Raw genomic sequence first — 12373 nt, 5'->3', positions numbered from 1 at the left:
TTCACCTTTTTCAGAATCATGTTTATTTTTTTTATTAAATTTTTTTTTCAACGTTTATTTATTTTGGGGACAGAGAGAGACAGAGCATGAACGGGGGAGGGGCAGAGAGAGAGGGAGACACAGAATCGGAAACAGGCTCCAGGCTCCGAGCCATCAGCCCAGAGCCTGACGCGGGGCTCGAACTCATGGACCGCGAGATCGTGACCTGGCTGAAGTCGGACGCTTAACCGACTGCGCCACCCAGGCGCCCCCAGAATTATGTTTAAATAATCACTTAAAAAAAAAAAAGTAAGTGCAAAAAATGACATACAAAGTATTTACTATAACCCCGGTAAGGAAGGGTCAAGGTCATTCAATAACTGGGGCCACTGAGCCAGAGATGCTGGAGAATTCTCTCTCTTCTCTGAGATTCTATTCCTGGCCCTGTGTGCCCCTAGAACCATTCTATATTCCACCTGGATCAGAATGGGGACTGAGTTTTGCCTTCTCTGTTTCAAGCCAAAGTCCTACAGGGGCCTCCTCTGGCACAGAATAAAGATTTCCTTACAGGAATGATGTGCCCCGACTCCGGGAAGCGTTTGCTGCCCGCACCGCCCGCATCTCTGCCTGGCTGATAGACGGGGATACGACCACATCCTAGCTCACGGTGTAAGCCCCCGAGCTCCCTCTGCATCAGGTCCTCACACACTCAGAATTACTCCGGCGTGAAACAGGCCTGAGTTCCCATTCCAACTTCACCACTTCAACCAGCTGTATGAAATTTGTGAGGCCCCGTTTCCTTCTCTATAACATGAGGCTAATAATAACTAATCCACAGCATTACTGTGAGATTTGATGAGATGATACATGCAACAGTGCCTGCAACAATCAACTGAAGTTACTATAAGTGATATGCATGAGGCAAAGTATCCAGTTGCTTTGAGGGATAAATAATTAAAGCCATAGATTCTTTCATTTTGACACAAAACACCCATTTAAATTGATGTTGTGAAGAGCAGAGTATCTACCAGGCCTAAAATTCACTTCTTGTAGTCATTCTTGAACTTGAAATCAAATTCCAATGTCTACACAGAGTTGGAATATGGCAGCTTCCTGGTTCAAAACAAAAGTCCTCAATACTTAAGGCAGGTTAAAAATTCAGTAGTTCTCTCTTATGAGAGCTTGTCTCAATTCTTTTTCTGAAATGGTTCTTGATTCTGTTCTTTCTCCTTTTGTTCTGTTCTCTCCTTTCTCCTGCTTTTATAAAGTATAACAGCCTCAGCCTGATCTCCATGACTCTCAATTCTACCTACCTTCAGGCAATGGAGATAGAACATACCAAATGAACTCAACAACATAGTCATTTTAAAAATTCACATTCTAAAAATTGCCACTACTCTGATGTTTTTGGTCAACATATTTACTGTACTTGATATTTCAAGTAACCATAAAGGAGGAAATTCAATTTTTGTGCTTATCAAAAAGTGGGAGCATGAGTTAAGAGAGGTCTAGATGTTGTGACTTAGCAAGACACACAGAGCTCTGCACAACCTACCCCGCCATGTCTTTTCAGGATCACCACTTGTCACTTCCCTGTGAAGTCTATCATCAGTCTTGTTGAATTACAAATTACATGGCCTCGTCTCCAAAACACACTGCTCTTTCAACCTTTGGGTCTTTGCAAACTTGGCTGCGTCTGTCTCTGGAATGATCTAAATGCTCCCTTTCCACTTACAAAGCCTCTATTCAAAGGTCACCTCGCAAGAGGAATACATTCATAGTCCAAAGAATATGGGTTTGAATCCTGGCTCTGCTATGTCCTGGTTCCATGACCATGAGCAATGAATAACCTTCAGTTTTCTCATCTGTAGGCAACTCAAAGAGCTCCACTACGCTAGGGGTAAAAATCTAGGCACTTACACATCCCTGATTCTCACCGGCTTGACCACCCCGTTCCTCCCCCAGCCAATTGAAAGGCAATTCATTTCTGGTTTCTCTAAATCCAGACCAAGCTGATGCATGCAGTGTACTTGGCGGCTGGAATTTTGCCCTTTTTATTAATGTCACAGTCATCTCACTCACCTAAGGGTGAGTGATTTTCCTTGCCAGTTGGAGCAGACTCACTGCTGCTCAAGAGAAACATCTACCACCATCCCTGTCACCATCTTGATCCTCCTTGCTCAAGTCTGCGGGCAACACCACTACTGTTTCTTAACAGTTCTTTTTTGAACAAGAGACAAAGTTCCTCTCTCACAGTTTCGGTCAGTCAAGGAGTTCCTAAGATGATGCAACAATACTAATTGGGTTTCAAAGTTTGATAGTTCTTCTTCCCCAGATAATTACAGATAGTAAATACAGGGCCTATCTCTATCCAGACATCGCCAAACCTTTAAGCCCTGAGCAAATCTTCAAGTGAGTCAACTCACTGGGCCACCTCCTCCCCATTTGGCCTTTCCTCCCAAAGGTTCTCCCACTGTTCCCCTCTAAGAGTTCAAGTCCTTCTTAAACCTCAGACCCCCTTATGCAAATCAGCACACTCAAATGAATACTGGGAGTGTTCCAGGAATGGTATTTTATCTCCTTTCAAAGAAGTTTCAGTTACCATCCAGGGGGAATCCATGGGATTGTAAAATTAGGGTAAGAATATCTACCTAAAACGATCCCAAAGAATGATAAATTAAATTATATTAAATGAGATATATTTCAAGCGCTTGGTGCCGTCCCAGGTACATAGTTCATTCTTAGGCAGATGTAAGCAACCAGTGCTCCAAATATCACAGTAAAAAAGCTGCTTCTCTGGACTCCCACAAAGATTAGCAAGATTTCTGTTTAGCTCTGACTATACCATGTGGGGGGTTGAACTCCTCCCTGTTACACTGGGACTATCTCTTCTCATCTCTGTATCCTTACCACTCTGCCCTACCCTTGGCTTAGCACAGCACCTGGTCTATCATAGCCCCTAGGAACCTTTGAGTGGATGAGTTAAGAGGAAAACAGACCTGAAACAAGCAGATTGCAATTTTCCTTGGAAAGTAAATTTCAGCACATCTTTTGAAGCCCGTGTGCTCTTTCCAAACTCTCAGTGAAGGTGTTTGTTTATTTTTTGAGTCTCTAGTACCAAGCCCCAGTGTCCTGTACATGGTTGACACTCAATGGACATTTGTTAACGATAATGATAATTGAGTTAATGTTATGTTAACTGTTCAACCCATGACAAAATCCTAGGCAGTATCATTAACCCAAATTCCTGAATAACTATCCTTCAAACAAACAAACAAACAAACAAACAAACAAACAAACAAACAAAAAGTCTGCAGTACCTTATTGCTGACCCCTATGAGTGGCTGTTCAGAGTAACTGGACTCTGAAGCCTACCCCGCCCTGGACTTCCACCTATATGAAATAATACACTTCTTCATTGTTTACAGCCATTTGAGTGAAGGTTTCTTTACCTCATATCTGAAAGCATTCTAATTGGTAGAAGTCCCAAGAGAAAAGTAAAGGATCTGAACACATCTTTTCCATTCTTTTCCCAAACCTTGAAAGAATGGAACAGTGGTTTCCACTTGCTATTCTAGTCTCTTAAGGGACCACCCCCCAGCAAATCCTCCCCCTTCCTGAACTCCATTTCTTCCTCCTTGTGGCTTCCAGTATTTGTACCATGTTTAAAACTTCTGTTTAAAGGGTGTGAATCCAAAAGAAAGAAGTTGTTTGATGCCATGTGATTTAGGAAAGGGAAGAAGAGAGGAGTAAAGATTACGGATTATGGATGAAAATTACAAACACTGTATGAAATGGCACATATACCTCCAGTGCAAATCCAGGTCAGCTTTCAAACTCAATGACCCCAGGACCCTTTCCATAAAGCTGTGCTGTCCTATACAGCAGCCAACGAGAATTAGCCACTTTTTTAGCCAATAGCTATAAATATTTAAAATTTTAAGTAAAATGCAATTCAATGAAAATTTTAATTTTCCAGTCACACCAGCCACATTTCAATTCTCAAGAGCCACATGTGGCTACAATATTTGAAGGAATAAATGTAGAATATTTTTGTAATTGCAGAAAGTTCTATTTGAAGAAATAAATGTAGAATATTTCTGTAATTGCAGAACGTTCTATTGTACAGAGCCATTTCAAAAGTTTCTCTTCATTCAAAAATAAAATAACCAGAGAACCAATCACAAGCTTAGGAAGTATGAAGAGAGAAAAATGAACATTTTTGTGGTTCAGCTGACATTAAAATGGGAAAAAGCACATCACTGGAATTAGAATGTCCTGCTCATTCGTCACTTTTTCTTCAATTAAAATGGCTTTGCTTGCTTACCTAATCTCTATGACCTTACTTGCTACACAGTCAATGTAGAGATAACATTTACCTTGCATCAGTGTCATGAGGACTAGAGTTGATATAGGCGGCACAACTAGGTAGGGTCTTATTACACTGTAGATGATCAATTACAGTATTATCCCTGGTTTCTTTCCTTGGAGGTGAATCATACACAAGTTATTTGTTTTGTTTGTTTTTGTTTGTTTTTTTCCACACAACCTTCTCTATTCTTGATTCCAAGTGTGGTCCACAGACCTGCAGCAGAAGCATCTGAAAGCTTGTTAGAAGGTTGCAAAGCATTCATCTATATAACATAGGCAAAAACTCAAAACAAGTACGCTATGTGACCACACAATAAAGATTTGGATAGTGGACTATGGAACCCTAACCATAACTTTGAGGCCACAGTTTGAAGAGCCTATGAGAGTCTAGTGGCTGAGGCCAGCAATGATGGGAAGTTGGGTCAAGAAGGAACACCCAGGACAGAAAGAAAGCTCTTGCACCAGTCAAGCAAGGTAATACTACGAGAAGCAGAATCTCCCAGCTCCCTGTGTGCATCATCTGGTAGCATCCCTGAATTCTCTAAGGAGGTTTGCGATTGCTGCATAACAAATTACTCCCCAAAAGTTAATGATTTAAAACAATAATTGTTTATTATCTTTCCCATTTCCTGTAGGTCAGAAATTCAGACAGGTCACTGGATCTGGGGCCTCAGCTGGAAAGCTTGCAGGCTGGGGGATGGGGGCTGGAATCATTTGAAGACTCCTTCAGTCACAATCTGGCAGTGATGTTGGCTATTAGTGGCGGGCCTAATTAGCACTGTCAGCTGGAACACCCACAATCCGGTGTCATCATGTAGGCTTTCTTCTTCAGATTGGTGGCTGGGCCTCAAGGACAATCAGAGAGGGAGAGAGAGAGAGAGGAAGAGAGGGAGACAGGGAGAAATGGAGAGAGAACACCAAATAGAAGCCCTATTACATATTGTGTCCTAGCTTTGGAAGTCATCCAGCATCACTGCTGCCACATTCTGTCGGGCACAGCAGTTACAAAGGTCTGTGGGGGATGAGAGGGAGTAAACATACACAAACATAAGTCAAGGTCATACCATGACATAATAATATAGGTATGTCAAGGTCGCATTCTAAGAGCATACGGTGGGAAGAGCAAGTTTTGTGATAGCCCTCTAATTGAGGCCATCTTATTATGGCCATCTTCGAAAAACCCAATCTGCCACATGAATATTCTTTTTGGTTCAAGATATTCCAGATCTCGAATCACCACGCCCACCACCATCATCATAAACAAGTTCTTATTTAGTGTCTTCCATGTGGAGGGCACCATATTCTGATTCATATTTATTTTATAGAAAAAGTTACAGGATATTCATCTCCCGTTGGTGTATCTTGTTCTTGGGAATTCTTTCATTTTTTTTTTTCTCCAGGAAAAATAGCTTCAAAGCTAGTTTCACTTTCCATTCTGTCTTGTTCTTTTGCATTATTTCATTACAGTCAAACTCTGTGAATGTGACATCAAAGGACTTGGAAAGTAAAGTGAGAATAAGTGGGATAGGTGGAGATAATGGCTCATTCGCTGGTACTAGGTTCCGAAATAGGTTTTTGGTTGCTCTACGGCTTAAGATTTATTGCTAATGGCAAATAAAATAATTACAGCAAAATGTGCCCATGGATTAGAATTTAGAGTTCCTTTTTTTTTTTTAAGCTATCTAAATACCTTGTATTCTCAGACTAAAACTTTTCTCTGTGCATTTTCATCTTCATAATAAAACTTTCTTGGCAAGACTTATCTCAATCTGTTGGGTGCTTCTTATATTAGAGTAGAATGAAAAAAGAGGGAGGAAGAGATATAGTTTTCTAAATATGATAGAATAAAAAATACTAGTGTTTGTTTCTCATTAAAAAAAAAATCGGAGGCAAAAACTACAATTGGATCTGGCCTATAGCCATTCATCCTAAATAATGGAGGAAGAGAAACATAAGGCAACTGAATATAAACCTGGCACATACTTTCAGGTTTCTAATTTTACAGAGTCTTCTGTGTTCCCTTTCATTAGAAAGTCACAATCTAACTTTCTATAGTTAGCTGGTCTGCCCCTGTGATGGTCTTTTCTCCCCACCCACCTAACTGCTATTAATACCCAGGGTTCCCATTATTGCCTTCTAGAAATTTCACACACACACACACGCACACACACACACACACTCACCACATATATACACATTCACTCATATACAGAAACTTTCACACTCACACTCATTCACACGCACATGGTCACTCATAAAATTATGTGCACACGCACACACACACACACACACACACACACACACAAGTTTAGTACAACCCGCCTCCTGACTTTGACCTCCTATGCAACTACTTGGCCCCCTCTTCCTTGACATCCCAGCTCCACTCCTAAGCAGGATGAAAATGGTTCACCTTTTGGGATCTATCTGGCAATGGCCACAGTCACATTCAAGACTCAGTTCCAAAGCTCGTGCCGGGTCCTCAGCTTCTCCAGTGCCAACAGCACATGACCCTATCCTATTTTTTCTGCTAATCAAGATTATCAGAATGCAATCAGAAGTCAGTGAAATTTTCATGGGGTTAACCTTGAATCTGTTCTAATTAATTATAATTTCTCAAGATTCTACATAAGTGTTAAGGATTGAATGGTGTCTCCCAAAAAGATATGTTAAAGTCCTAACTCTTGGTACCTGTGAATGTGACCACATTTGAAAACAAGGTTTTTGAAGATGTGACCGAGTTCAAACGAGATCTTTAAATTGGCACCTAAACCAACATGACTGTGGTTTCCCCTAAGAGGAAAAGATCAGAGAACACACAGGGAGATCACCATGCGACAACAGAGGTAGAAACTGAAGTGGTACAGCAGCAAGGCAAGGATTACCAGCTAAACCAGAAAAGAGGCAGGAGCAACAAATGACTTTCCAGGGTCAGAGGGAGCATAGTCCTGCTGATACCTTGATTTCAGACTTCTAGATCCCAGCACTGTGAGAAAATAAATGCTGTTAGCAAAGACAAGCATGAGGAGAGAACATGGGAACCAGGCTGGGTAGGAGCCAGGTTGTCTTAGTCAGCCTGAGCTGCTGTAGCAGAATCCGTCAACTGAGTGTCTTATAAACAATACACGTTTAGTTCTCATAGCTCTGGAGGCTGGGAAGCTCAAGATCAAAACATCAGTAGATTGAGGGTGTAGTCATGACCCACTTCCTAGTTCATAGATGGCCCTACAACCTCACAAGGCAGGGCAGAGAAGGGAGCTCTCCGAAGTCTGTCTTTTTTTTTTATATAACTTATGAGGGCTCCACCCTCATCACCTATGTACCTCTTAAAGGTCCCCCTCCAAATATATGTTGATTTAATATGAATGTTGGGGAATACAAATATTCAGTCTAGAGCACTGGTCCTTGGTCAATGTAGACTCCCTTAAGTCAACATCAAGCAACTATTTTAGGGACCTCATTTGCTCCAGCTCTTCCAGGAAATTTGATTCCACCTTGATCATCTACTGCTCATTAAAAAGTAACTTCTTATCCCTGTGCACATTTTCATTTATATTTATGGAAATCTTAGGTGTAGCTGAGTGTATTCTGTTTCTGGGTGAGCATCAGTCCATGGAATGTGCTCCTGGCTGTAGTTCATTTCTTGTGTTCAATGACAACATAGCAATTACAACAGTTGATGGTGTACCTTGAATATGCTAGGGCTACCCCTTTAGGTGCCTTGGTTAGAAAACATCCAAACCAGGGAGAAAAGAAGATGTTTTGGGAGGCTGGAAGTATAGAAATCGTCAGAGAGCAGAAGAGAAGCTTCAAGAAAACAAAGGATAATGTGTATTCACAGAGGAGGAAACAGAAGTTCTTATTTATTCTATCAACTGTACCTACACGCCAGGTATTTAACATCTCTACTGATATCTAATCCTAACAATTTCTTTGGTTATGGGTGTCACGCCCATAAAAGCATAATGAAATTGAAGTTCTGAGAACTTAAGTAATCTGCTCTAAGTCACATAGCTACAAAGTGGGAGAGCTAGGATGTGAATCCAGTTATGTCTGATTCCTAACCGTCACTTGTAGTGAGAACTCAAACATTAGATCACCCTTTAGAAGAGCTGTTCAGATTTATCAGAATCAAGGAAGGAAGCTAGATTCTCTTACCGACTTTAAATTGTAGGTAGCCACATCTTTTACATTGCATAATGGCAGTTTGACATTGATACTAAGAAGGTTACACTAACATGTACTGGTTAAAATAATCACTGACTGAGAGCTGGGATTTAGGCAATTACCACGGCCCTTTCCTTTCTCCATAGTAACAGAACCCCCCATTTTTAATTAAACTCACAGCCACATTTATTGGTTTCCTTTACAACTTGATGTAACCATGTCTCTGGGTGCTGACCAATGGGAAATGCAGGGAACTGTCATGCCATTTCAGTAAACTTTGCTAAAGAAAGCTTAAGATACACTTTGTCCCTTTCTTCTCCGCCCCTTCTTCCTTTCGTGGCACTTGGATAGGATGGCTTGAATTCCAACCACCATGTTGGGACCCTGAGGACAAAACTCTCACTCTAGAAACACCAGAGCACTAAGTGGAAGAGGCCAAGTCCTGAGGACATTGTGAAGCAGAGTTGCCAGTCAGTCCTCAACTGCCCACCTCCTACATGTTCACAAGAGAGAAACAAATGTCTCTCTTATTCAAGCTATTGTAGTTTGGGTCTTTGTTACAGGAAGCCAATACTTATCCTAATTGATGTAGGTTCATCATAAAGAAACACTCCACTAAGAGCAAAAGATACAGCAGGGATTGGCCTGTGCCAGTAGCTTCCCGTATTATAGAGGCTTCTGTCCTTTTAACAAACAAACAGAAAGGATGCCTCCTTCTTTATATTTCCTAGGTACCTTCATAGACTCCCCCTTCCCTCACAAAAAGCCTAAAGCCCTCAAGTCAAGTATTGGGTACTCAATTCCCATCTATTGCCAATAAATTCAATAAAATGTTTTTACATTTTTTATTTCTCTCCATTTCTTCATTTGTCTCAGTCACTGCTACTTTTACTCACAATCGAGTGTCTCAGTCACTTGCTACTTTTACTGCTACTTTTGCTCTATAATCTGGTTTGTTAAAAACAGTGATGAGAGGGGACATCGTTGCCTTGTTCCTGGTCTTCGTGGGAGACATTATGCTATATGCTTTCCATGCAGATCTCAGAAAATCTTTGCAAAGACCCTGTGAGATAAGAACTATTGTAATTATTTTTTTTTTCATGTAAGGATACTAAAACCAAGCGAAGTCATGACCAAGGTTACATGTTTTATAAGTGGTTACAGGTGAGATTTGAACTCTCATACTCTGCCTCCACTACCTGGCTTCTTAGCTACTATTTCAGGCACTAAGACAACCTGGGAAAAAGTATCAAGATCCAAGAGATACTCAGACTTTTCAGCAAGTAAACAGAGCCATGGAGGTATTAAAATGAGCATATATTGCAAAAGCTACTCAATTGACTAACATTTAGAATCTATCTGAATTATACCTTAATAGATAAAGCTCAGGGGAATCAGTCTGCTGAGTTCACCATATTCCTCTCTTATAATTAATTTAGTCATACACATGCTCCTAGAAACGACACTGTTAGCAGTCACACAACAGAAATTAATGTGATGCCACCCTAGACCTCTGAGGTCCCTGTTCTAAAATACAATGGCCGGGGAGCCTGGGTGGCTCAGTTGGTTGAACGACCAACATCCGCTCAGGTCATGATCTCACAGTCTGTGAGTTGGAGCCCCGAAATGTGCTTGCCGCTGTGAGCACAGAGCCTGCTTCAGATCTTCTGTTCCCCTCTCCTTTTGTCCCTCCCCTGCGCGCGCTCTCAATCTCAAAAATAAATTTTAAAAACCTTAAAAAAATTTTTAAATAAAATGGGCATGTTTGAAAGTACAAATACAGAGAGTAACATCTTCTGAAATCAGTTAGCAACAAGAGCAAACCTGATGAGACCATGCATATTGTCACCGCAGGCGACACCCTCTGCTTGTGTTGTAATGGCTCACCTGTTGTAGTGGGTGGGAGAAGAAACAAAGTGCTCCTCACCCACGTGACCAGAAACAATCTTCAGGGGAGATTAGATTTTAGGAAGGGCTTCTCTTCAAGCAAGTAAAGTAGCACTTCTCCTTTCTGTGTGGACTTCGCACTAAAGGAGATTCACCCAAGTTTGGGCTTAGATGTCAAGAGCCGGAAGGTAAATTTTGCTGAATTCTGAAAGTGCACTCAGTTCACTGAGTGGCTTTTGGTGTGTGTGTTGGGGGGGGGGGGGATGGTGGATGGGTGATATTCTCTTATTCTTACACCTGTGTCCCAAATACAGTGACTGTTGTGAATAGCAGGATCCCGAATGGTCCAGAGGAACTCAGCTGTTCCTCTGGGTGTGAGTGGAAACAGGGGGAAATGCAGTTCATTTGCATAAGGACCACAGGTGTCCTACAGGAGTGACTGAATGTGGTGAGGCTGAGAGAGGGCTCAACTGTTGGAATGAAGTCTGCTCTAGCACCCCAGTCCTGCACTCAGATTCACCCTCAGGGAGAGGCTGTAGGTACTCTATTCATTTCCTGCGGCCGCTGTACCAAGTTACCACACACCAGGGGCTTAAAACACCCATTCTTTTTCAGTTCTGCAGGCTGCAAATCCAAAGTCACTATCTCTGGGCAGAAACCAAGGTGTTGGCAGGACCACGAGGGAGGATCTCAGAGAAAATCTGCTCTTTGCCACTTGGAGCTTCTCGGGGCCACAGCACTCCTTGGCCTGTGGTCATGTGACTCCACTCCTCAAGGTCAGCATCCTCAAACATCTCTCTCTGCTCTGGCTTCCCATGGCCTTCTCCTCTGCATCACTCTTATTAGGACACACGGGATTATACTGGGATTCCACTCTGATAACCCAGGACAGTCTCCCCATCTCAAGAGCCTTGAACTAAATCACAGATGCAAAGATTTTGCTGTATAGGTTAACATTCACGAGTTCCGGGGATTAAGACCTAGTATCTTTGGGGACTACTATTCAGCCTGCTACAGAAACAGAAGCCTGACCGTGGAGTCTGTGGGGAATACTTTCTTGGCCAGGTCCCCAGAAATTACTCTATCTTTCTAATGAAGGACGGCAGTTAAACAATCACTCTAATTACAGTGCTATATGTGCATCTGCTATTTAAATACAGTTTGTTAAGGTTGCTAATATAGCCAAGGAAATCATAGATTTGTTCAACATTCAGCTACTTTCCGTCGAGCAGTCAACCCCCAAATTATTTGGGTTTTGCCTGGACCATTATTTCAATTTAATTAATGCTGTAAAAAGGAATGTGAGTGTATTTATGTGGACTCAAGTTACAAAATGTTAAATTTAGTATATGTTTTCTGAGGTGCGGCTCATTCGTGACTTCTGTTCCTATCATCTCGTGTTTGCACAGCTGGTAACCGTAAATTCGACGTAAAACACCATCTGAAAAGCCAGCAGACATTTCACTGACCTTGAGGGTGAATTTGTCACTGCTTAATTCTATGATGATCTATATTCTGGTCTGTTGCCTTTGCAGGAAGGTAATGGCTATGGTGTTACTCACTTGCCGGGGGTCCAAGGTTGGCCCAGCTTGTCACGTCACAAGATATGTGAACCACGCCCAGAACTTTTTCCTGATCTAACCACAGAGATGAATACTGACCCATCCCATTTGATTAAGCAAAGGTATAATCCTGGCACTGGGGAAGAGGGGGGTGGGGTGGGTGATGCTCAGAGAGTTCCAAGTTCAGTGGCAGCCATAGTTAACCTCAGACTCAGAGGTCTCAGGGATGTGGAGGAAAAGGATGTTATTCATTGAAAGGAGAACACACCCTCTTTCTAACCACCATCTTCCTATCAAGGAAGGCTCTATTGCCCTTCACTCTAGCCCTTTATCAGCAGTTGGTTCCTTTCACATCCTTTTCTAATGGCCTGGAAAGGGGATCTCGGTTTCTAAGAGTGGCCCTGAGTACA

Source organism: Herpailurus yagouaroundi, unplaced genomic scaffold (assembly GCF_014898765.1).
Source record: "Herpailurus yagouaroundi ecotype Mexico unplaced genomic scaffold, PumYag 29, whole genome shotgun sequence".
Taxonomy (NCBI): Eukaryota; Metazoa; Chordata; class Mammalia; order Carnivora; family Felidae; genus Herpailurus; species Herpailurus yagouaroundi.
This window is presented reverse-complemented; position numbering follows the sequence as displayed.